This window comes from Balearica regulorum, chromosome 3 (genome assembly GCF_011004875.1).
Source record: "Balearica regulorum gibbericeps isolate bBalReg1 chromosome 3, bBalReg1.pri, whole genome shotgun sequence".
Lineage (NCBI taxonomy): Eukaryota > Metazoa > Chordata > Aves > Gruiformes > Gruidae > Balearica > Balearica regulorum.
Genome location: NC_046186.1, coordinates 7,522,777 through 7,545,896, shown reverse-complemented (window position 1 = coordinate 7,545,896; position 23,120 = coordinate 7,522,777). Strand labels below are relative to the sequence as shown.

The 23,120-nt window shown below is 43.3% G+C and overlaps 1 protein-coding gene across 2 annotated transcripts in view; it reads left to right on the top strand.

Moving 5' to 3' along the window:
• The window catches only part of PTCHD4 (patched domain containing 4), a 91,110-nt gene that overhangs the window by 1,058 nt on the left and 66,932 nt on the right, over nt 1-23,120 (top strand). The gene's annotated exons all lie outside the window — the stretch shown is intronic.

Genomic DNA, 23,120 nt, shown 5'->3' with positions numbered 1-23,120 from the left:
AATATAATCATATCTATCTCTCTATATCTGTATGTGTGTGATCTGGGCTTTCCTCGGGAAGCAGCTGAAACCGGTGCCTTGCTATTGTTCTGTACGAGGAGGGAGGGTGGGGGGACTGTACGCTAACGCACCAGGAGAAGCGGGGAGTGAAGAGCCTCGGGACCGGGAGACCTTGCAATGCCTTGAAGGGTTAATACATCAGGGACAAGGGACAGGAGGTCGGTGGGGGGTTGAGAGCTGGGGTTTCACCGTCACCTTTTCCAGTCCCACTGCCATGGTGGGGTAATTTATCTTTAATACGACCAGAAAAGGCTTTCCTCAAATGCACGGCGAGCTCCTGTATCTCCCTGCCTCTGCGAGTGCCTTAAGAGCAGCAGGAGGTTTGGGCCAGAAGCGATTTCAGGTGTCCTGCCTTCTTTTTCTTTACCTGCATGCAAAGAAGGGGAAGGCAGGTGGAATTTTTTCTCTCGGTGTGAAAATAATTAACTCTGCTGCTGATGGATGGGCTGGAGTTTTGGGACGGATCCCATCATCTAGAGGCTTCCAGCAAAGGCGAAACAAGGTAAAAGGTGAAAGGAGTTTCAGTCTTTCCAATTAAAAGAATAAACAATTTGGCACAAATGATCTCAGGGATATTTCCCCGGCACACAAGCACCCGTCTGCTTTCCCTCTCATCTGGAGCAATCCGGTTCACCAGGACTAACCTGCTATGAGCAAATAAGGTGCAAAGTTTGCAGGTGGCTGCTGAAAGAAGTTTCTGCAAATTACAGTACATCTGCATGCTCCCCCAGGCATTGCGCCAGAGGCAGGATTTATTTAACAGAGTGTAACGAACTCCCAAGCACACTAGTTACTCATGGCTTTGGTCACAGGGAGGAGGATATGGTCCTTCTTGTAAACCAGAGAGGCTCTTTGGTGTTACCTGTTCCCCTTTCTTCAAAGAGATGCTCAGGGATGAGTGAAGTAGTGCTCTTGCAAGTACTGGCCAGATCCTGAAGTTATCATTTGTTTCTCAATGTTCATTTACCCGGAAAAAAAGTAAAGCCAGTCCCTGCTCCAAAAAGTGAAGCAGAGACATAGATTGATTTTATTAGTCTTTTTGCTTCAGTAAAAGGACCAGCTGGGATTTGGTCTCGTTGCTCTAGATGGTATGGTAATAGCTGTGTGCAGAGTTGTGGCTGGCTGAGTTGAGTGTGGAAATGAAAAGGTGTCCTTGCTGTTGCTGGAAAGTCCTGAGCACAAGGAGTGCTCAGAAACACAAGTTATTCTGGATTAAATATCCCTGGACAAATTTTTTCTTTTAGTTTGCTGTGAAGACAATCCTGCTATTGCAGAATTGAAGTGCTGTTTTTTTCATTTTGCTTATTTTTAAACTCAAGATTAAGCTAGTTCAGTGGAGAACACTGATAATCTGGACTAACATAATTATAAACCAGCTTTACATGGAAATAATCATTGCACTCTCTCAATCCAGATCAATTTTCCTGTGTAGAGAAACCTTAACTGAGTGTGGCAAAACTAGGATGGGGTCACTTGCAATGTGTTTTTTTACTAGGAGAGTGCCTGCAGCTCCTCCTTTTTAAAGATAAAGGAAAAAATAACCTGGTCTAGATTAGAGATTTATTGGAGTAAGCGATCGGTAGATAATTCACACAGAGAAAGGTTTTCCCAAAGCCTTGATGTCTGGCTCTGAGCGCTGCTGAATACCAGCCCAGTACCTCCAATCCCCCAAGCAGTTGTTATGTACCATCTTCCGGATGAAGGAATAAATGCCCTTAAGTACCTAGGTTTAAAGTTGGACAGAGCAGGCGGCTTCCTACCCACTTCTTAGTGAAGTGAGGTAAAGCTACCAAAATCTGTGACTGCACTTTAGAGAAAAGCTAATGATTACAACCCATTTCTGTGGAAAGGGAAAGTCCCTGGTGTTACTGAGAAAGAGAAACACACTTTGCCACGGTTTTTCTTTTTCTGATACGGTAAGAACTCTGTTGTGGGACCGCTGTCAGCCCTGAACCTGGACTGGCCTTCAGCTATGGCGTGTCCTCGGAGACTCACCTTCTCTGGTCTCTTTGGCTCCAGCTGCTGGGAATAAATTATTACTTTGTATAGATTAATTCACTATGTGAGCCCCATCTCTGTCATCTCTGTTGTCCCATCGACCAAGCTACAGGGTTCGGAAGTTGTGGGCAAACATCTCTTGCTCTCCGTCAAGCCATGGCCAAAATATTGATTTAATCTAGGCTCCCTGGCTCTTTACTGACCTCCCTCTCTCTGCACTTCTGAGCAAAGACTGTAGAAACCCAGGGCTGTGTTGCATGTTTTGGGGTGTCTAGATGTGTTTAACCAGAAATACCTCCGTTGCTGCACCCACTAGGGTAGATCAGTCCCTGGATGCTCAGCAAAGGGAACAACCCCTGTGGCTGTAGCTGTGAGGTTTTTTTATTTCTTTTTACTTGAGTCGTGACAGGAAGGAGCAGTTGTGGCTAGACCTCATGGGAATGCAAACAAGAGAGTGCAATCTGGCTTTCCTTATTCAGTGTGTACCAGCGTTCACCACACTCACCGGTCCATGTCCTTGGGCGCATTCTCAGCTAAACTTTCCTGCACCGTAAGGACCCACTAGCATCTTCTAGGTTGCCTCATTTTCTGAAAAGACGCATTGCTTGGTTAATACTGGTAGATTTTGCTCTGTCTTGTTCTTTTAATAATGGCCTCAGATTGAATAAAATTCTTCTAAGAACAATACAGTGGTTTTACAAAACATGAAGGTGTCCCAGATGGGTTTAGTCTGCAGCTGACATGGGTCAAGTGTCGACCTTTTCTGATTTGGGAACCACTATGACAATGTTGAGCTGTTCCCACCGCTCTCCTGCTCCATCTGTGAGCTGCAAAAACATCCTGCAGTTTTTTCTTTCCCTCAAGTCTTGTGAGCAGCTCTCACTTTGTCCCTCTTCTGGTCTTCTGTTGGAGCCCAGATTGGTTTGATTTGCTCAGGTGAGCTCTTACCAGGTCATTCACGGGAACTTTGTGGGAGCTGTAGGAGCAGGTTTCAGCAAACTGCTCTGGTGTTGAAACAGCTGTTATTGGGCTGCAAAATCTAATGAAACTGCTTGGCTTTTCCTAAGGGAATCTAGCTGTGAAGGGTAACAATTGTTTAATCGTTACTTGCTCTATTGTTGGAAGACCTTATAGCCTTGAATACACCTGTCTTCACTGCCCCTCTCTAAGTTGGGAAGTCTTGGTCTCTCCGCTCACCGGAGGAGGAGCAGAGAGATGGCACTTACATCCAGAGTGCAGACTGCAGTGTGGTTTCAGATGCCTGAGATGAGATTAAAATCCACGCTGGCAACACAGGGGTCATTGTAGGCTAGTTTAGTCTTCTCAAAGGCAAGGTGAACCAGGCTGTATGAAAATGCCTGCTCCCGTTGCTTTGGGGACACTCTCTAGCCCGTTCACAGCTATTGCTATGCTATGCTGCAGTCTGCAGCCCAGCCAGAAGAGTGACTTGCCCAAGGTCATGCAGATAGACCGTGGTGGAGCAGGAAAACAAAGCTGAATGTATGAAGTCTTGATGAAGATACGTCCTGGAGCAAGATTGCTCGTGCTTTCCCCATCCCAGGACAAAAAAAAAAAAAGTTATGTTCCTGTGTTTGGGATCTGGATTGTGACCTAACCACATAGACTAGGCAAGTCTATACACTAAGAACTGACCCTCAGACATGAAACTGTTAAATTGCAAGTTTTAACAAATCCCGGCGTCATTTTTTGTCGATTAAGACTTCCAGGACAGTGTCTGGGCACGGCTTGGGAGTTAGCATGGGAAGGGGTCCATTCCTGGTTGGTATATCTACTCCATTCTGGGGATAACAGTGCGTATCTGCTTGGGTATGTTGTGCCCCTGCTCCCAGGGCCAGAGCATGGTCTGAGGCACATTTTATTTGTTGGTATGAACAGAATTATTGATTACATGGGGATTACTTCTTGTGCACTATCAGATAGGAGGAAGGAGATTGGTTTATGACCCTGATTTGCCAATAACCCCAGAAAATTTGCTGTCCTTATCAGGAAAAAAGAAAAAAAAAAATCACTACAAAGAATAAGAATGATTTCTGACCACAGTCCTTATCCAGGAGAAAAAAAAGTGTGAAAGCATTTTTTCAAGTATTTCGCCTTTACTGTTTCTTTTCATGTTTATTTGCTAGTTTGAGAAAACATAATAACTTAGAACTTACGTCTCTGAGATCAGAGCAAATATGACAACTGCTGGTTAAAAGGAAACTTTGTAAGCAGATTGGTTTTTGTAATACTGCCTTCAATTAATTAAGTATCAGTCATTTATGAACACTAAGCTAAACAGCAGCCAATAAAACAGACATCTCTATTACCACATTTGTGATAAGCACATCAGCTGGATATTGAATCCTTTATTGCTTAAGTAGAAAAGTTACTTGCATTCACTTAGCATCTTGAAACCTGTAATTGCAGACTTGCTACTGGCCAGATTCTCAATTTTTCTCACGCTGACAGCTGTACTTTTAAATAAGCCTTGCTCCGTTTGCATTCGTGGAGTCTTTCCCACTGCTCTAAGATTAATTCTTCGTTACCTGACCCTGAGGCACCAACCACCTCCATGGGACAGAGAGGCAATAAAACCAGAGCACACCTACATCAGAGTAGGCATCTGCATATCAATAATATCCACAAACTATTTATTCCTTCAGTAAAGTTGGTTCAAGTATAAGATTACTCTGACTCCAAGGACCAGATGGTTCCTCAGAGGCAATACAGCTCTGTAGCCATTTGTGATACCACCTGTCCCAATCCAAGCCTGTGGCTCAGGATGTGTTCTGTAGCTGGCAAAAGTTGCTAAGTCAAAGCAAAATAATAAAACATGAGCAGGAAGAGGATCAGAAGAGGAAGGCTGGAGGCTGCAGATAGTTTTCATCTCCACCGCTCGGATCAAGACAGGATTGGGCAGCCTAAGCTCGGAGTAGCTGCTCAGTAGCATGAAAGTAAGTTGATAATGTTTGAAAGCAAGTAGCCTCTTCTGGCTCACAGGTTGGGAAAACTTATTTGGAAAAAAAAAAAAAAAAAAAAAAGACTCTCTTCTTGTGCCAACTGTGTTTCCACACTGTCTGGCAGGACTAGGAAGGGCTCCTCACCCACCTTGCCTGGAGGGGCTGGTGGAGCTGGTGTCTGCAGTGGGTTAGCTGTGCCTTTACTGGGAGATGTCCTTGCAGCTATCAGCTCTTGAGGACTTGATCAGACAGCCTGCCCACTCCTCGTGGGCAAGAAATGAAGCATTTCCTTGCATTTTAGGAAAATTCTCCACTCCTTCCTCTGCTTAGTGCATTAGGAACAGTGTCTTTCTTAGCTCTGCTAGACAGGTGTTAAGACAACCCTCTTGCCTAAAAGTGAGGCCAGACTATTAGCCCTGACTGCACCAAGGACGTGAAACCAGGTTAAGCTGTACCAGGACAAACTGTCCCAACACAAACAAACAGCAGAATGACAGCAGAAACCTATCAAGGAAGGATGGGGTTTAGGGTGCTCTTTTTGCATTGCCATTCTTCAGTTATGAACTTAACTTTCTTTATCAGTCTCTGGGGTAATTTCCACCTTCACCCACCAGGGCTGTAGACAACAGGTTTGTTGGGTGTGGAGCTCATTCCTTCCCATCAAGCATTGACCACAGCAAAGGCGGCAAAGAAAATATTCTCCATTGACCTCTCAGATGACCTTGCTCAGCTACTTCATGCCTTTCCTTCCCAGCGATTCCACCCTCCAGTTTTGTCAGCAGACATGGCCTTTTATGCACTGCCAGGCCTTCTGGAGACCTTGCCGTGACATGAATAATAACAGAGAAGCAGTTGGAAGGTTGGTTGGGTAGACAGCAAATGAAGATGCAATTGCAAGTCCTTTCAGTTAGTAATGACTGCTCGTCACTGTGGATCTGGGATGGATGTCAACCACTTGCCGAAGGTAGAAAGTCCAGTAGCACTTTGCCATCTTCCTACAATAGCTACTCCTCTGAATTTACAACAGATGAGTATTCTTGCTAGCTGTAACAAGAATTAAAACAAATTCAGATACCACCATGCTAGCAAGGCGAGAGAATACAATTGATGAGTGTTAGTAAAGAGGATCTGTCATCTTTCCAGCCAGAGAAAGATGCTTTAACAGAGAGGAGATCCTTAAATCAACATTAACTGATTAAATATATGTTCTGTGGTAGAAGTGGGAGGAACTTTCTAAGGAGAAAATTAGATTAATAAATATGTCTAAAAAAGTTCTTAAATTATTTAATGCCCTTTATGTATATGTGGGTATGCATATCACATACAAATCTTTCTTAGTCAGTAAACAATGATGTAAGTAAGTTTGTGCTAGGCATTTTGAAAATAATAATCCAAGAACAAAACCTGTATTAAACCTTTTCAACCATTAAGAGATAAAAGAGCCCTGTGCAGAGCTCTGCACAGTTATTATTACAGAAGTCATGGTGAAAAAACCTGCTGACTGGTTTTCCGAGAAGAGTGATTTGAGTTATTAAAATCATGATCTTGCATTCCTGCAGAAAGCCTTTAATTTATGCAAACCCCACATCCATTGCACACTCCTAGTGCAAACAGTGAGACATGCTGTGCATGGCTGGGACTTGAGCTGTAAAGCAGCTTTAAATACAGACGAAACGAAGTCTTCAACAATGTAGGAAAGCAGGTGCTGCGTGTGGTGGAAAAGAGAGGGGAAGACAACGGGAGGCAGAAAGGGCAAGCAGGTCTTTTATACCTCTGCTGCTCACTATTTGAGTCCTGTTCTCTGTTTTCCTACCTACTAAGGCGCAAGATGCTTATGTGGATAATAGATAGTAAAGGAAGTTCTTGGCTGTGAAGGATCCTACAAAGGGAGAGAGCAGTGACAGAGCTCCTGAGCGTTGCAGAGGTGAGCACGTGCAGTGACACGTGTCATTGCCCTAGCCCTGGATTCACTGAGTGAGAATTAGCTTCACTTTTACACTGGTTCAGCCATTTGGAAGCAGGAGCTTTGGGTGAAGTGCTTGGGATCTTTGATGATCACTAGTAAGAGTGATCTGATGGCAGCGGGAGGATTTCCAGCTAAAAAAGAATTACTGTGGAACCAGTTTGAGGGCAAACTGGGAATAATTTGTTGGTGGGCAGCTCTGGTATGGCAAAGAGATTTTTCTGCAGCTTTTTTTTCTCCATAACCCCTCTCATGCGTTGGCGGGTAATTCCCGCATGATGGGATGCCAGTCCTGCGTGCCCGGCAGCATCTCTGTGAGACATTGGACAGCCCTCCCACAGCCGTGAGTCAGACAGATCAGTTTTTCTCCCTGGTTCTGCATTCTGGCATCAATCCTGCCCTGCCCCAGTCCACGCTTGCTTAGCAAACTGGTAGTGCAGGTGCTGAGGGGATCGCAAGTTGTGAGACCGGCATGTCACTACCTGGCTAATATTGCAGAAAGGTTTTTGTCTGATAATGATCTATAACTAGGATGGAAAAAGTCAGTTGGCACCACAGGTGTATAATGGTTCCTCAATACATACGACAGGAAATGTTTCGGCATCTCCTAGAATAATTCTTCTTAAAAAATACCAGTTTTACAAGCCCTAAAGCCTGCTTGTCTGCATACGAGAAGACAAAGGGCAGTCTTGCCTACCTGTCCCATGCCTTTGAAGGCAATGCCACATTGCAGAGACTTTAAGTGCAATGCAGCCCACCTACCTAGGGGATGCAATTTGGGATTAAAGATCAAGCCTCTAATAGGCCAGTCCGCCACAATTAATTTCCTTGTACAGTGGTGGGAGACCTGGAGATGCCATTGAACACCTCCACAGGGAAGCCCCAAACACCTAACATATATCATCTCACAATATATAGGGAATATAAACAACACCTATAGGACCAGTTTAGTGGGCACCTAAAACTTGTGCCCAAGTTAGGTACCTAAGCAAGAGAGAAAAGTTGTGCTTCTGTAAGACAGGGTCTCGCTTTTCTTACACCTTGCATAATTGTTTCCACCAGCGTTATACAAGTGTTGTCAGTCTGATGGGGATGTGTTATTCTCACCACATACGTGGTGTATTTTTGCACATGTGTCAACAGCTTCGTAAAGGCTGCTGCGATTCGGAAGTGGCCATGGAGTGTTTTGTTGCCTCTGTGCTAAATGTCTAATTTACCTGTACTAAATCACACATTACCGGTGCTGCCTGGAGGGCAGACCCATAGAATTTCAGCTGAATCTTTTTCTGTTATAAGTTACAGTACTTCTGAAATCAAAAGTATCTGTGAAACAATGTCTATCTTGCCCTTAATTTTGTCTTGAAGGAAGAAAAGAGAAGGGCAGGTTCTCATAGTTTCATTTTGGTGTATCCCCATCAAAATGCTTCTTTTCTTTGTTTTGTGTTGAAATGGTTCTTTCAAAGAGTTCTTTCAAATTTCTTTCCAAAATATTTTGCTTTGACATTATACTGCAGATTAGAAAATAAAGGAGAGAAAAAAAAAAAAAAAAAAAGGCTACTTTTAAAGGAAATGTTTTCCCATGTTCAAACTTTGGGGAAGGAGAGGTCATTCTTGTTTGAAAATCACAGAGAAATGAAATCCCCCCCACCAGCTCTGCCTGGCAGCATCCCTGCCTGGCTGAGGTCACAGCCCAGTCCCCGTGGATGTGAATGTACACCCCAACAGGGTGCTTTGCACTTTTAACGCTGTTTTTCACTGGAGACCAAGGCACTGTATTGATGGGTCAAGTGATCCTCGCTTCTAGTTTCCAGAGCAGGTTTAGTTTGTAAGACAATTTGCAGTTCATTAAGAAGAAAGATGCTGTTAGCAGTACTTCACTATGAAATAAAATCTCTTGTTTGATGGGGCCTGTGACTTCAATATAAATCACCCTTTTCCTAACCATTTTCCAGGATGGTTTCTTAGAGTAGATTTTGATTCATTAACTAAACACATTAACAAATTCAGTGCTGAGCAGATGCAACATGGAAATATTTATGTGAAATTTTCTCCTTAAAATCCACACTTCACTTTGCTCCTAATCTTGACTCCTGTCCTACTGAGTGAGGTTTTATTCACAGATAAGTGTGAAACATCCTCCAATAGAAACTGCAGCACATAGACTTTTGGATCCAGTTGACAAACCCACTTCTCTTCAGGAGTAGCTGGCAGGTGTGGTAATAAATGCTCCACCGGTGGTTTTTCTTTGTTAACTAACAGTAATCTTCTTGTCCATAACTGATTTTGTATCTGCATGTAAAAATCATTGGTTACCCAGTTGATGCACAGCAGATTTATCATTGTAAATTGCATAGAAATTTGGGACACCAGCAAAGAAACATGAACATTTCTGAATATTTACAAATGTCTCTCTGATCCTTTCTTTCCCCAGGCTTCAAGATTAGCACAAGTATTAGGCTTTAGGTATACACCCAAAAATAAATTTCACAAGCTTGACAAGCTTAAGAGCTCCCCTGCTCTCATAATGTATTTCATGATTTTTCATTTCTGAGAAGAATTTAATTTTAAAGAAAAGGGTCTTTTTTCTCCTAAAAGAATAACACTTGTATCGTTACAATTTTTACTGTCTTCTTGCCTCTAGTATAAGATTTTGGAGGTGGGAGAAAGTGGAGGACATCCTTGAAGGGAAAAAAATGTGTTATATAAATGCCAAATACTGTAATTACATATGTTCAGTGATCTTTTCATCAGAATATTCACCTCAAAAGGAAAGTTAAAGCAGATCATTTGTCACTGCTTAACAGATCTGAAAAATGCTCCTTTAGGAATGATTCTGATACTTTTTTTTTTTTTTTTGTGGAAAACCCAATTACTCTTTGAGGTAGCAAAAATGACAAGGAAAAATAAAGACAGAATAGGACATTTTTTTTTCTTCCTTTAGAGCAGCTACATAAAAGGTGACCAGGATAGAGAATAGCCCAGAATGAAACTCAAAGAAACTCAAATGCATCCTGAAATTATAGGACCAGTTTGAACATGGTCTTTCCTATAGCCTCTTCAGTGAGGATACAGTGGACAGAAAGGACAATATTTCAGATGCTGCTTTGTGAAGGAGCAGTTTGGGGTGTCAGATGGTGATTTTGGTGCAGGACCGCGTGTTCAGGAATTCATATTCTGCTGCAACTCAGATCTTCCTCTCCCTTACATTGATTTTCCCATCATAAAGGAGTGCTGTGGTGCAGCTAGAGAAATTCAGTCAAAGAACTGTTGGAGTTTTATGAGCAATCTCATGCCTCTTCCATCTAACATCAAGAGGTCAAAGACATAAAAGGTTTATAAGGTCAGTCTAGCCCATTCCCTGGCTTGTGCAGGATTATGAGGAAATCCTTATAGAAAAATTAATTCAGATTGACTTGGATGGGAAATCAGTCATGGGGGTTGGAAACTGGCTGAAAGATTGTAAACGAAGAATCATGACAAATGATAATGTAACAAGTTTATGGAAGGTATCTTGCAGGGTATCTGGAGAATTTGTGTTAGGTCTAGTCTCATCTAACATCTCTGTTAATTATCGGGAAGTGGAATTGAATTGCACAGGAATGAAATGCACAGATAATATTAAACAAGGAGGAGCTGTCAGCAGCAGCTGAGTCAGAGAATTTACACGGACAGAACCAGAGGAGTTAGAAAACCAAACAGAAAATAAAACAATTTTCTGAAGAGTTTCGGTTGCATTCTGGTCTCCAAAGGGCAATCTAGGGTCCTCCCTTGAAACAGATTCCTGTAAGATGAGTTTTGCAAATGTCAAATTGAAGATACAATGCTTAAATGATGGGGCCAAGGTCGAAGACAAAGTTGATATTGAAGTTGGGATTTTGTAGCCCCCACAGAAAGGGCACTTAGTTTTATTTCTGACTTTGACATTGCTTTGCAAGTATGGACATTTTACTAGTCGGTGTTGTCCTTCATCCTTTACCTTCTGGCACATCAAGTTCTGCAGGACAAAGACAACTCCATATGTTGAGTTTGAACGGTGCTTTGGAGGCTGTAGATGTGTTAAATAATCGGTGAAGCCTTGCTAGACTGTTGCTTTGCCTTGGTCTTTTTGTTATCTTTCTAGAATGAAATTACTCCTCTTCTGGAGTTTTGTGCTGACTGTGTGGATCTTGGATGGGCCAAGCTTGAAGTTGTTGTGCCACGTTGTGCATCACCTGATTGTTCCCCAGCATTTCAAATTTGAATAGCCTCATACCCCTAATGTCAGAAATTGGGTCCATTTTGTCCTTGTTGAATTTTGTCATTCATTAATTATATTCTGGTTGTGCCAGGGAAAAATTCTCATAGCAGACAGTTTTAAAACTCAATTGAGCAGGACAGTTAAAAAAATATTCAGCTGGATCATTTCTACTGCTTTTTGTCCAACTTGAGTGTGATTGCAGACCAAGCGTCTAGGAACAGGTTGGTGATGTTTGTTAAATGAATTGTGCAGTTATGCCATTTCTTCTCCTCTTCTTGACAAATGTCCACAATATTAGGCGATTTTCTGCAGCAGATGGTATCTGGTCTGGTCTGCAGAGTCAGGCTGTGACCCTGCCCTGTCACTGAGGGTCCATGAAGTAGCAGTTCATGGATGGTCATAGAGAGTCATGAGGGAAAAACCTATCCCAAAGATGGGATACATTTCTTCTAATTTGAGTCCTTCTATGTTTGGCAGCTAATCTAAACTGGGCTCAGTGTTCAATCAGAGAAGAGAAGAGAACATCCAGAAGCAATGCATTTCACTTTTTCTAGACAACTACATTAGGCAAGGATAATTCACCTTTCAGAGACATCATGGACCAGAGAAAGAATGTTCAGATTATGCATTTACCTTTCAGTTGGTTAAAATTAGGTGAGCTGAATCCCACCATACTTTAATTTCTGTCGTGGTTTAGCCCCAGCTGGCAGCTAAGCACCGCACAGCCGCTTGCTTGCTCCCCCTGATGGGATGGAGGAGACAATTGGAAGAGTGAAAGTGAGAAAACTCGTGAGTTGAGATAAAGACAGTTTAATAGGCAAAGCAAAAGCCGTGCACGCAAACAAAGCAAAACAAGGATTTCATTCCCCACTTCCCATGGGCAGGCAGGTGTTCAGCCATCTCCAGGAAAGCAGGGCTCCATCACACATAATGGTTACTTGGGAAAACAAACGCCATCACTCTGAATCCCGCCACCCCCACTGCCCCCTGTCCTTCCTCTTCCCCAAGCCTCTTATAAGCTGAGCATGACATCATATGGTATGGAATATCCCTTTGGTCAGTTGGGGTCAGCTGTCCTGGCTGTGCCCCTCCCAACTTCTCGTGCACCCCCAGCCACCCCGCTGGTGGGGTGGTGTGAGAAGCGGAAAAGGCCTTGGCTCTGTGCAAGCACTGCTCAGCAACAACAAAAAACACTTCTGTATAACAAAAACATCTCTATATTATCAACACTGTTTCCAGCACAAATCCAAAATATACGCCCATACTAGCTAGTATGAAGAAAATTAACTATCATCTCAGCTGAAACCAGGACAATTTCAAATCACAAAAAAAAAAAAAAAAAAAAAAAAAAAAATCCATGAAATTTTCATAAACATGGGAATATGGTAAATTTTAAGATCTTTATAGCAAAGTCTTATGTCAGGTGAAGCGTTTCTGAATGACACAGAGTATAATCTGCATTTGCACTGACATGAGAAAAAACTTCCCAGAATAATTTCATGGGGAAAATCAAGGCTTCTTCTCAAGCCCATTGCAGCTTTGTCTCACACCAAATCTCTGACAGGGTTTTGAAAAACTCTTTTTGAAATTATTATTAGATAGTTGCAAAAGAACTAAAATACATTAATCTGAATAAGGAATTAGCTTCCACTGAAGGAACCGGAATTAAATGCCATCGTCCTGCAAAATAGATTGCCAGATATTGGCAGTTTATTGCAGCAGGGAGACTGAGATTTTGGAGAGTACTCAGAAGACAAATGCTGAGGTTCTATCATCTGGAAATGCTTTACTGTCTGATTACTCTTTGGATTACTTTATCAGAATTTTTCCCTAAATATTTATTTGTTTGAAATTCAAAGGTGGCTAGATACCACAAGATCCCACCATCTGGAGCACTTTTGCTTTAAAATTAAAGGTCCATTCCTTCCTGTTCTGCCAGAAATAAAACCTTTCCAAATAGGTTATACTAATATAAATTAAAAAATCACTTTGTACTCCAGGGGACTTTGAAAAGCATTTTTTTTAAAAAACATCTATTACATTAAAGTAACTGTAAAATGCCTATTTGGAGAAATGTTTTGATGTCTTGTAGGGAAGCATCTCAGAGAAGTTGAAAAGGTGGTGGTTGTTATTGTTGTTGTTGTTGTTGTTGTTATTATTATTATTATTATTACTATTTACAGTGAATATAGTACATTTCTTCAGAAGTGCTTATACACAGTAACTAAATACTCATCTTGCTATCTTGAACTCATTCTTAACAATAGCACTACATTAAGATATACATCTAGGAACACATACAACCTAACTTTAAGCATTTAATGAAGGTACTTAAATTAGGGTTTGGAACATTGTAGGGTTTAGGAGGACTAAAAACCCTAGGAATGAGATTCAGTCCATTTAAGTTGAAAATTGCCCTCTGGAGGTGCCCTGTATTTCTCTTCTCCTTGAGCAGGCAGCCTGGTAGTCCTGGCATTTCTAACCTGGCACGTTTGGTTAGGCAGCCTGACTAAATTCTGACTTTTCGTGTTTTGAGTCTGGCTGAAAAGGCACATCCAAATCAGAAACTTTGCTTGAAGTCAATAGCTGCTGTGTGCTCGCACGAAGGGACAAATACTCAGCCGTGAAATACAGCCACCCTGAGGATGAAGCTGTTCAGGTGTTGCAGAGCTGACACCACCACCAGACTACGGGGTTTGAGCGCAGGAATTAAAGAAACCTGAGCCAGCTGGCAGCAAGGAGGGAATTCAATCTGGTTTTTTATTATTATTATTATTTTTTCCTTCCCATTCAATTTGCATAAACCTGGATTAGTTCTTCAGCCCAGTTCACCACATGCCACATGAACTGTCCCTCTCAAGCTCGGTGGGGAGGAGGTGCAAGCTCAGGAAGGAGAGGAAAGGGACCTCTCCTTTGGTGACATCTCCAGTTCATAGTGCGAAATACAGCCGCTAAGGAAACTCCAGCATCAGACTGGAAGATCTTTGGAGCATAGGTAGCTTCTCCAGCTCTGTGTTTGCACAGCACCTTGTACAGCAAAGTCCTGGGCCATGCCAGAACCTCACTGGTGACCAGAGGTTATGGTCTGAACTGAGACTTCAGCATCTGCTGTACCTCATGTGAGTCCTCCCAGGCCTCAGCAGCGCAAAGGCTCCATCGAGATGAATTTCTCCCAGCATGTGGAGCTCGATCAGCAGCAGTTGTTAGCAACTCCTGCAATCTCTAGATTAAGGTTTTGAGCTGATGTAAAATTTTCAGGTTGTTGCACACTGTTGTTTCACACTTGTTTATCACTCCAAATGTGCTCTGTGCTGTCTGAGACAGCATGAGACACCCTCTCCCATAAAGTATGGCTGAAAAAATAAGGAAAAGTTGGCCCTGAGAATATCAGTAAACTTCCAGTGGGAGAGCTCTCCACTGATGGGAGATAACGAGAAGCCCAAAGTGGAGATGATACCATAAGCTTTACTTTTTGACTGGAGTAAGAATTAAAGAAAATATGTTAGAGAATCACACATGACGGCTCCTTCCTCTCTATGGGCTACTAAGAATGTAGGCTTTTATCATGAAGGGCACGTGTTACAAGAAGATCTTGAGACAGATTTTACAAATTTAAAAAATACCTGCTGATGTTGATACGTGGGGGTGAAAAATCTCTTTGAACACACTGAATTCAAAAGTACCTTGGGTGGGAGTCAGCTATCTCTTATGCAGATCCAGAACCCCAGCTTCTGTTATATTTTGATGCATAAATACAGGCATACTTAAAAGCCTCATTCCCAATCCCCCTTGCCAGATTCTGGTCCAACGTTATGGAAAAAAAAAAAAAAAAAAAAAAAAAGGCAAAACATCTGAAACTAGACATTTTTTTGGCTCTCTACAGCTATCAAATGGCCAAACTCATTAAAAAACAGTGTGTGCTGGAGAGAAGTGGGGGATGCTTCAGGGTACAGAAATTGCTTCACAATGCCAAACTTCAGATTAAAAAAAAAAAATAAAGAGGGGAAAAATGATTAATTATCTCCTAAAAAGGAGGAATTTTGAACTGGAAGTGTTAAGTTCCTTGTCGTATCTGCTTTGCACAGTGCCTTGTTGTATCTTATTGAGCACCATGAGAGTGGAAGCTCCCAGTAGGACTTGGGTGAGAGCACAGCAGCACCTTGCATTCAAAGGCTGGGTTTAGTTAAGCCTGTAAACTGCTTAGCTGGAAATTAACCTCAAAACCACACTGGCCCCAAAATCTTGCCGCATCACACTTGGCTCTGTCTGATTCTCAGTTATTTCTTTTCTTCTTGCCTTTGATAAAACATTATCGCAATGTTTCAGTACTTTGGCTGCTGGTCCCCAGAGAAACCAGGAAGAGCAGAGACAAGAGAAAATTAAAGAGATGTTTGCCAACATAAAACATAATTTAAGAAGAAAAAAGTACCCTTTTCTGTGTCATAATTGAAACTTCAGATTGTAAGAGCTTAAATGATTCCTGTGGATCTGCTTTACTCCTCACTTTTTATTCTCTGCTGTTTATTTTTTAACATTTCCTTTAGATGGAGTAATACAACCAGGCAAATCCAATTCCTTTTGCTTCCTGGCAGGTTTTCTTCCTATTTCTTGTGTGTATTGGACATCAAGTGGTGTAGGGAAGACAATTAGAAAAGGTACATAGTGGGTTGCACACAAAGCAAGGGGGTCTACAAACCTGCCAGTGAAAATGTGTGACCCCTTTTTAGGAATTCTTTTTAGGGACAATTATTGGATCCCGTTCTCATCCATTCAAAATCCTTCAGCTTGGGCATATGAAATGCATGGTGAAGTTTTGCAAACAGTTTTGTGCCTTTTTGCTTTTGTTGATAAGGAAAGATGACAAGAAAGGAGGTTTTCTTGACTTTTAGTGTTTTCTCTTTTTTTTTTTTTTAAACTTTAGGAATTAGGTTCTTGTTTAGCCTATAAGTCCATGGACTTCAAGAAAGCTTTAAGATTAGAAGTTCATAAGAGACAGAAAACATTCTGGTAGAATACTGTCCTATTTACTCCTATTTAGAGAAAGCAATGACCCTCTTCAGATAATAAAATTCTCTTATTTTACTGGGGCACAAGATAGCTTTAATTCATTAATCTTGCTTACTCTTTATTGCCAACTTCCTTCAAATCCCTGCATTAGGGAGAAGGATTTCTTTGTTAAAAAATTAACAGTTGCATTCTTTCTCCCCCTTCCCAGCAGCTCATTTCACTTTTTTGTTTGTTAAACAGCTGGAAAATCCACAGTAACTATGAGACTCCCAAAGACATCTTCCAGCCATGTTATGGAAGACACTACCTTGGTGTGTCATGCTTTAGAAATGCACAGAGACTGAAAATTGGGCTAGATTGACCACTGACCTGCACTGAAAAAGCATTTCTTGTCTTCTTACTCTATTTGTAATTTTCTTCCTTTTCTTTGAATATTTTTAACATTGTGGTTGATCTGTGGATGAATTCATATTCTTCAATATAAAGTATCCGTGCTATAGCTTGCTAGACTTTGCCAAATATGAAAGATGCTAAAAGTGTTCACACACATGCCTACATACGTGAGTGTGAGTGTTTAACTGTATATATCCAAACATTGTTGTTTTCATAGAATCGTAAAATCACAGAATGGTTTGGCTTGGAAGGGACATCAAAGCTCATCTAGTTCCACCCCCCTGCCATGGGCAGGGACACCCTCCACTAGACCAGGTTGCCCAAAGCCCCATCCAACCTGGCCTTGAACACTTCCAGGGATGGGGCATCCACAGCTTCTCTGGGCAACTGTTCCAGTGCGTCACCACTCACCTCCTCACAGTAAAGAATTTCTTCCTAATATCTAATCTGAATCTACCTTCTTTTAGTTTAAAGCCATTACCCCTTGTCCTATCACTCCATGCCCTTGTAAACAGTCCCTCTCCAGATTTCTTGTAGGCCTCTTTAGGTACAGGAAGGCTGCAACAAGGTGTCCTCAGAGTCTTTTCTTCTCCACACTGAACAATACCAACTCTCTCAGCCTATCTTCATAGGAGACATGCTCCAGCCCTCTCATCATCTTTGTGGCCTCCTCTGGACTCGCTCCATGTCTGTCCACATCTGTCTTGTACTGGGGACCCCAGAGCTGGATGCAGTACTGCAGGTGGGGTCACATGAGAGCGGAGTAGAGGGGGAGAATCCCCTCCCTTGACCTGCTGGTCACGCTTCTTTTGATGCAGTCCAGGATACGGTTGGCTTTCTGGGCTGCAAGCGCACACTGCTGTCTCGTGTTGAGCTTCTCATCCACCAAGACCCCCAAGTCCTTCTCAGGGCTGCTCTCGATCCATTCTCCACCCAGCCTGTACTTGTGCTTGGGATTGCCCCGACCCATGTGCAGGACCTTGCACTTGACCTCGTTGAACTTCATGAGGTTCGCACAGACCCACCTCTCCAGCCTGTCCAGGACCCTCTGGATGGCATCCCTTCCCTCCAGCATGTTGACTGCATCACACAGCTTGGTGTTGCCTATAAAGATGTTGAACAGCACCTATCCCAATACCAACCCCTGAGGAAGACCACTCGTCACTGGAGAACACCACTCATCACTGGATATTTTTGTGCATGTTCCTTGAGGCACTGCTGTCTCCTTAATGATTCATTCCTACATTTCTCCTTGGCACAAAGAAAATCCTTTGGAATGTACACTAACTCTGCTAGGGAGAAAAACTCAGCTTTTTTTAATTGGACCTGGGTATTCTTCATGGCTTAGCACCTGGCAGAGGCTTAGATGTTTTCTGGGTTACATAGGTGGAGAACCACAACAGTAACATGCAATGTAGGAGCTTGGATTTCCCCTCCTAAAGCCATGTGGCACCTCCTTGCAAAAGTCATAAAGAAGGATCTGAATATATGCAAAATATGAATGCTGTCCTTCTTGGTGATGTGAAGAAGCATGGAGGTCCTGGCGTAGAAAAATATTTTTTGAGGAAATTCCCACACCTCAGTGCAAAGGTCCTGGTTAGCTAAATCAACCTGCAGTGCTCTGGAGCTGACCTGCAAACAATGCAGGTGGAGGAATGCAGCCAAAATTCTCCAGTAATCAGGGCACGCTCCTATGTGTGGTGGGAGAAAGCCATTGACCTGTAAACGAAGTCCCTGCTTCTTTCCAGACCAGAGACAGACCTGGACTTGTTCATACCACCCTCTCCTTCTGCCCCCACTGCTCACCCTTTGCATGTCAACTTGTTACAGACCGTTGGGGAGACCCCCCAGAGCTGGGGATGGGGTTTGAATCCTCCTGCGGTGTATGGGTCCCTACACACAGGCCTAGGGCAACACAGTATGGCCGTGCAGAGCTTGCAAACCAGATGCCCGGGAGCAGATAGATGCCAGCAGGAAGAAATAACGCATGTACTACCCAGCCTGAAATTTCCTATGCTTCTGTTGAGGTGGGGGATCAGTTTAGGGTAGCTAAACCCATAGCTCTGCTTGGTGCTACCATGTGGTCTGGGTCCCTGTGGGGGAGTGTGAAGGGGGGAGGCTGGAGGGGGATGGGAACACGGCGAGAGCTGAAGCAGGGACTGCAGTGCAGGGCTGTGCTTGTCTGCTGCCGCTGGCACGGCAGCACAGGGCACAGGAGACACAGCTCTGCTCTTTGCGGGAGGATGTCAAAGCAACTTGGCTCCCACCTGTCTTCTGTCATCTTTCTGGATGGTCAGGGTGCAATGAGAACTGCTGCTTCATTACCCCAAGCCGGTGTTTGCTCCTTCCTGCCTCCCTCCACACCTCCATTCTCTTTAGAGCACCCCAGTCCGTAGCCCCACTTTTATTTTACAGTCACAACAAACTCCACTTCTTTTGCATCACTGACCACTTTCTTGCTACATAATTCCCCTCAGAAAGCACACTTCCCACTTGCTTAGTTTGTCCACAGCCATCCTTCGGACAGGAACCTATTCATGGATGGGCAGGGGAAACTGTGCTAGTCTGCGGTGGTTATTTTTACCATCATCCTTCATCCTAGGGGGGTTTAGGGGCTAGAAGCAGCCTGACTTTTTGCTCCGTGATACCAGGGAAGCTCCACTGGCAGGGACAGGCAGTGAAAAGCAGAGGGCTGAGCCCAAGGTGACTGCCTCGAGGGCTTTGGTTCCTGGACAGGGCAGAGCACAAACTCAAAGGACAATATAAAGTGGGGATGGAGCTGTGGCTCTGTGCCTGTTGGAAACAAGAGGACAGTGGTATTTTAAGACCTGACCTGGTAGATTTACTCAACTAGGCTTACCATTGACTTGAGTGGTCCTGTTGACATGAATCTCCTGTGGAAGTAGGACTGATATCACCAACAGAAAGTTTTGCTGAGCCACCCACTGCAGGGCTTCCTCTCCGGCCATCCCACCAGTCCCCAGGCCACTGGGCACCCAAAGCCATCTTGGCTCCTCACCCTTGGATCCATCTCACAGGGCTGGGGTGCAGGGTTCACCTGCCGCTGCCTGAACTGTCAGTGCCAAAGCTATTTCACTGCTGCGCCTGTGATCCTGCTCCTGGTGGAAGGGAGAAGAAGGAAAAGGCAAATAGGCCAACTCTGCCCAAAAATTACGTCCCAGTGCTTGTAGTCCTCTTTGTGCTGTCTGTAACTCCCCATCTTCCAGTAATACCCTTCCCCATGTAGGGAAGGTGTGTGATCACAGCCCACATGGGTATTACTCAGCAGCTTCAAGGACACCACTGTGTCCTTGGGTGCACGGATGCAGTTTAGGACAACCGGGGACAAAGTTGTGCTGGGAGTGAATTGGGCAGTGAATCTACCCCTCTTTTCCCAGAAGAGCTGGGATGGGATCTGAGATGGACTGAATGGGAATCTGACCTCAAGAGTGAAGGAGTCAGGTGAGTGATGAAGAGTTTGAAGATAGGACAAAGAATACAGGAGGTTTGAAAAGGATGTAAAGGTGACATACAGTCTAGGAGGGAAAGTTTAGTGTGGAGTGACCTGGTCTGGAAGGGAGAGAGCTTATCTTGTATTTTCATTCCTGGGGGTGTGCAGAGGAAGCAAAGATGGAGGGACAGGCTTTTCTGCTTTCCCTCTGGCCTTGCCCTCTCTTGACAGCTGAAAACCTGATGGGCTGATAGTGATGGAGCAAAGTGGGGAAGACCACTTATAAATACTGCATGTCCAGTACCAGAAGCTCCTCCACACAAAAGAGGTTTCCAGTAGCAATCACACTCTGTTATTGCACCCTTATGGATTCCTCCATAATTTGATTTATTTGAAAGGAGTAGATCTGTGATAGGAACACTTCTCTTACTCTCTGTTATTAGTCCTAGAGTATATAAGTGTCTTGAAATACTTTTCTCCTTTTCTTGTCTTTTTTCAAATTACCAAATAAAAAACCTAGAAACCCAAAGCAGTAAAGGAAAGGAGCACGAACTCAAACTCATCAGAAAGAGGTGCCAGAAGGTTCTGGTTGCCTTTTGGATGTTCTGGGTATACATCTTCACTTAAAAATCACTCTGGTGATCCTTGATTTGCCTGGGAGGGGGCTCCAGGTCTGTGTGTTTGTTAATGTGCAGGACATGCCTGTGAAGGGGCCAGTATGAGCCAGGGATGACAAGACAGACCAGTTAGTTTTGTGTTTGCATCTGCCACTGAGAGTGAGTTAACACCTCCCAACTTTTTCACCTGATAAAAGCTATGATCAAGTCTTAAGTAATCTTGTGCCTCTGCTGTAAACAGAGAGAGACAGGCAACTCCAGAGGGCAAGTTTGGTTTTCACCTGTACCTTAGGATGGGGCATATCATCCTTTGGATGTGCCTGGCTCTGCAGAGTGACTATAAACCAAATTTGCTTGACTAGCTGGTGACCTGAACCTCATCATTGCCAGAGAGCTGGAAGTAACTGAATTGCTCTTTATTGCAGCAGAGACCTAGAGGATTATTTCCTGGATAGCTTCTCATGGTCATTTTCATACATTTTATTTTTGCTGAGTGAACAGACCACATGGCCATTGCTGCGTCCCTGTTCCCAGTCGGCTGAGGCACAGTTTTACCTGGAATGAGTTGCCCTCAGGGCTCACTTGCCCCGGACTCTCTCTCCATTGCTGAGCCGTACAAAATAGCTGCACAGGGACAAGCACAGCAAGCAGTCTGGTAGGTGTGTGAGAGCACCTACACGGCTCTGAGGGCAGGAGAACTGCTGCGCTGACGTAAATCAGCATTACGTGTGACCGTTTGAAAGGGATGCTTTGAGAATTGTGGGTAACTGGTGGCTGTGTAATAGGGATCTCCATGGATAACTATACAGGGGACAGGGACAGAAAAATCAGCCAGCTGGGGAGAAAAAACATCCCTCCAAAATTTTACTGTGAGCTAGAGGGAGGTAGGAGCAATCAAATGTGTTAAACGCTAAATAATGTCTCAAAGAAAGGGGACTTTTATTCTATTTTACCTTGAAAAGTTTAGGTGAACTAAAGCAACTGACTTCATCCTAACCTCTGTGGACTGTAGTGTAATACTTTCTGTGACTTACGTTTGGTAGAGTAAGAATGTCCCTATTACGGAGTGAAACAAGTGCATTGATCTCATTAGGATGTTTATCACACAATACATTTCGACAGACATTCCTGGTTGCCCTCTGTTGAACATTTTTAAGCTTTTAAGATAAAATAGAGTTTAACCAGGATTTCATTTCTAGAATGTAGCTTGATAATTATCCATCACTCCAGTTGATAAGAAGTAGCAGTTAAAGAAAAATAAAAACAGAGATAAATTTGCTGGCAAATGTTCTGCAAATGTACTTGAAGGAGAGTTATCTTGCAGTAGGGTACAAGGGCTCCTGTCCTCCTTGCCAGGGATCTGAAGTGACTTTTAAACCTCTCACCAGCCCTAGCCTCCACTGAGCAGGGTGCTGGGAAGGCAGGAGCCATGTCATCTCAAAAATACCTTAAACCCTCTGTTTTTCCCCTGGAGGGAAGTCAGTGGAGGCTGGTGCCATTCAAAGCAGGGAGGAGAAGGTGATCTGCCCAGGGCTGCCGTGGCAGCAGGCACGGAGCCCCAGGGATGGGAGTCAGGGCTGCAGCAGCACACTGAAACTACTGAGGAGACGAAAAAGGTCCCAGGCAATTAGCTCTGGAACAAGCCAAACATTCCCATGCCATTTACATATCTTTTTAGGATATTAGTAGTCCAAGCATCCCTTACAGACAAGTTTCTAGCCTGAAATCTGATACAGGTTTATTCTGCATCCATCCATTCGTCATTAGTGACTTCCACTGCTGAACGGACAACGAGTTTGGATTTTCAACCACATGCAAGGCCAGGTCTGCATACATGCAGGTGGCAAAATCCATCATCTTGGGGGAAAAGGTGGATGATGATGTTGATGTCTGTCATCTCTCACTCCTCTGAGAGTCCTTAGTTCTCATCTTCCTCCCTTTCAGAGTCTAAATCTACCAAATGGCTTTGGGGCATCTAGAAAAAGAGAAGAGAGTACAAAAAACCCAATTTAATAGTATCCGTCAAAGAAAAGATTTTTGCTTGGCCTCTGTTTAAGATCAAATATCACATGCCCCAGCAAGTGATCTAAATTTCATGCCATTTTTAAAGATGCTCAAATCTGGAGAGAATTAGCTGGCATCAGAATGGACGATGGCCCTTTTTGTCCTCTGGGAGAACAGACACTGTAAAGTTTTCACTATACATTAAAAAAAAAAAAAAAAAAAAGAAAGGAAGAGAAAGACACACAGACATAGCCTGGCAATCTGAAATTCAGGCTCTGGCCATGCTAGTGACCTTGCTAAAGACAGTTATCTTGTGTTGTAGATCCTCTGGAGATACATTGGTGTAAAATGGTGTACAACGAATAAGTATTATTATTATTACTCTATTTTTTGAGTTTGCTTTTCTGTGTATAAGATCAGAGAGTAGCAA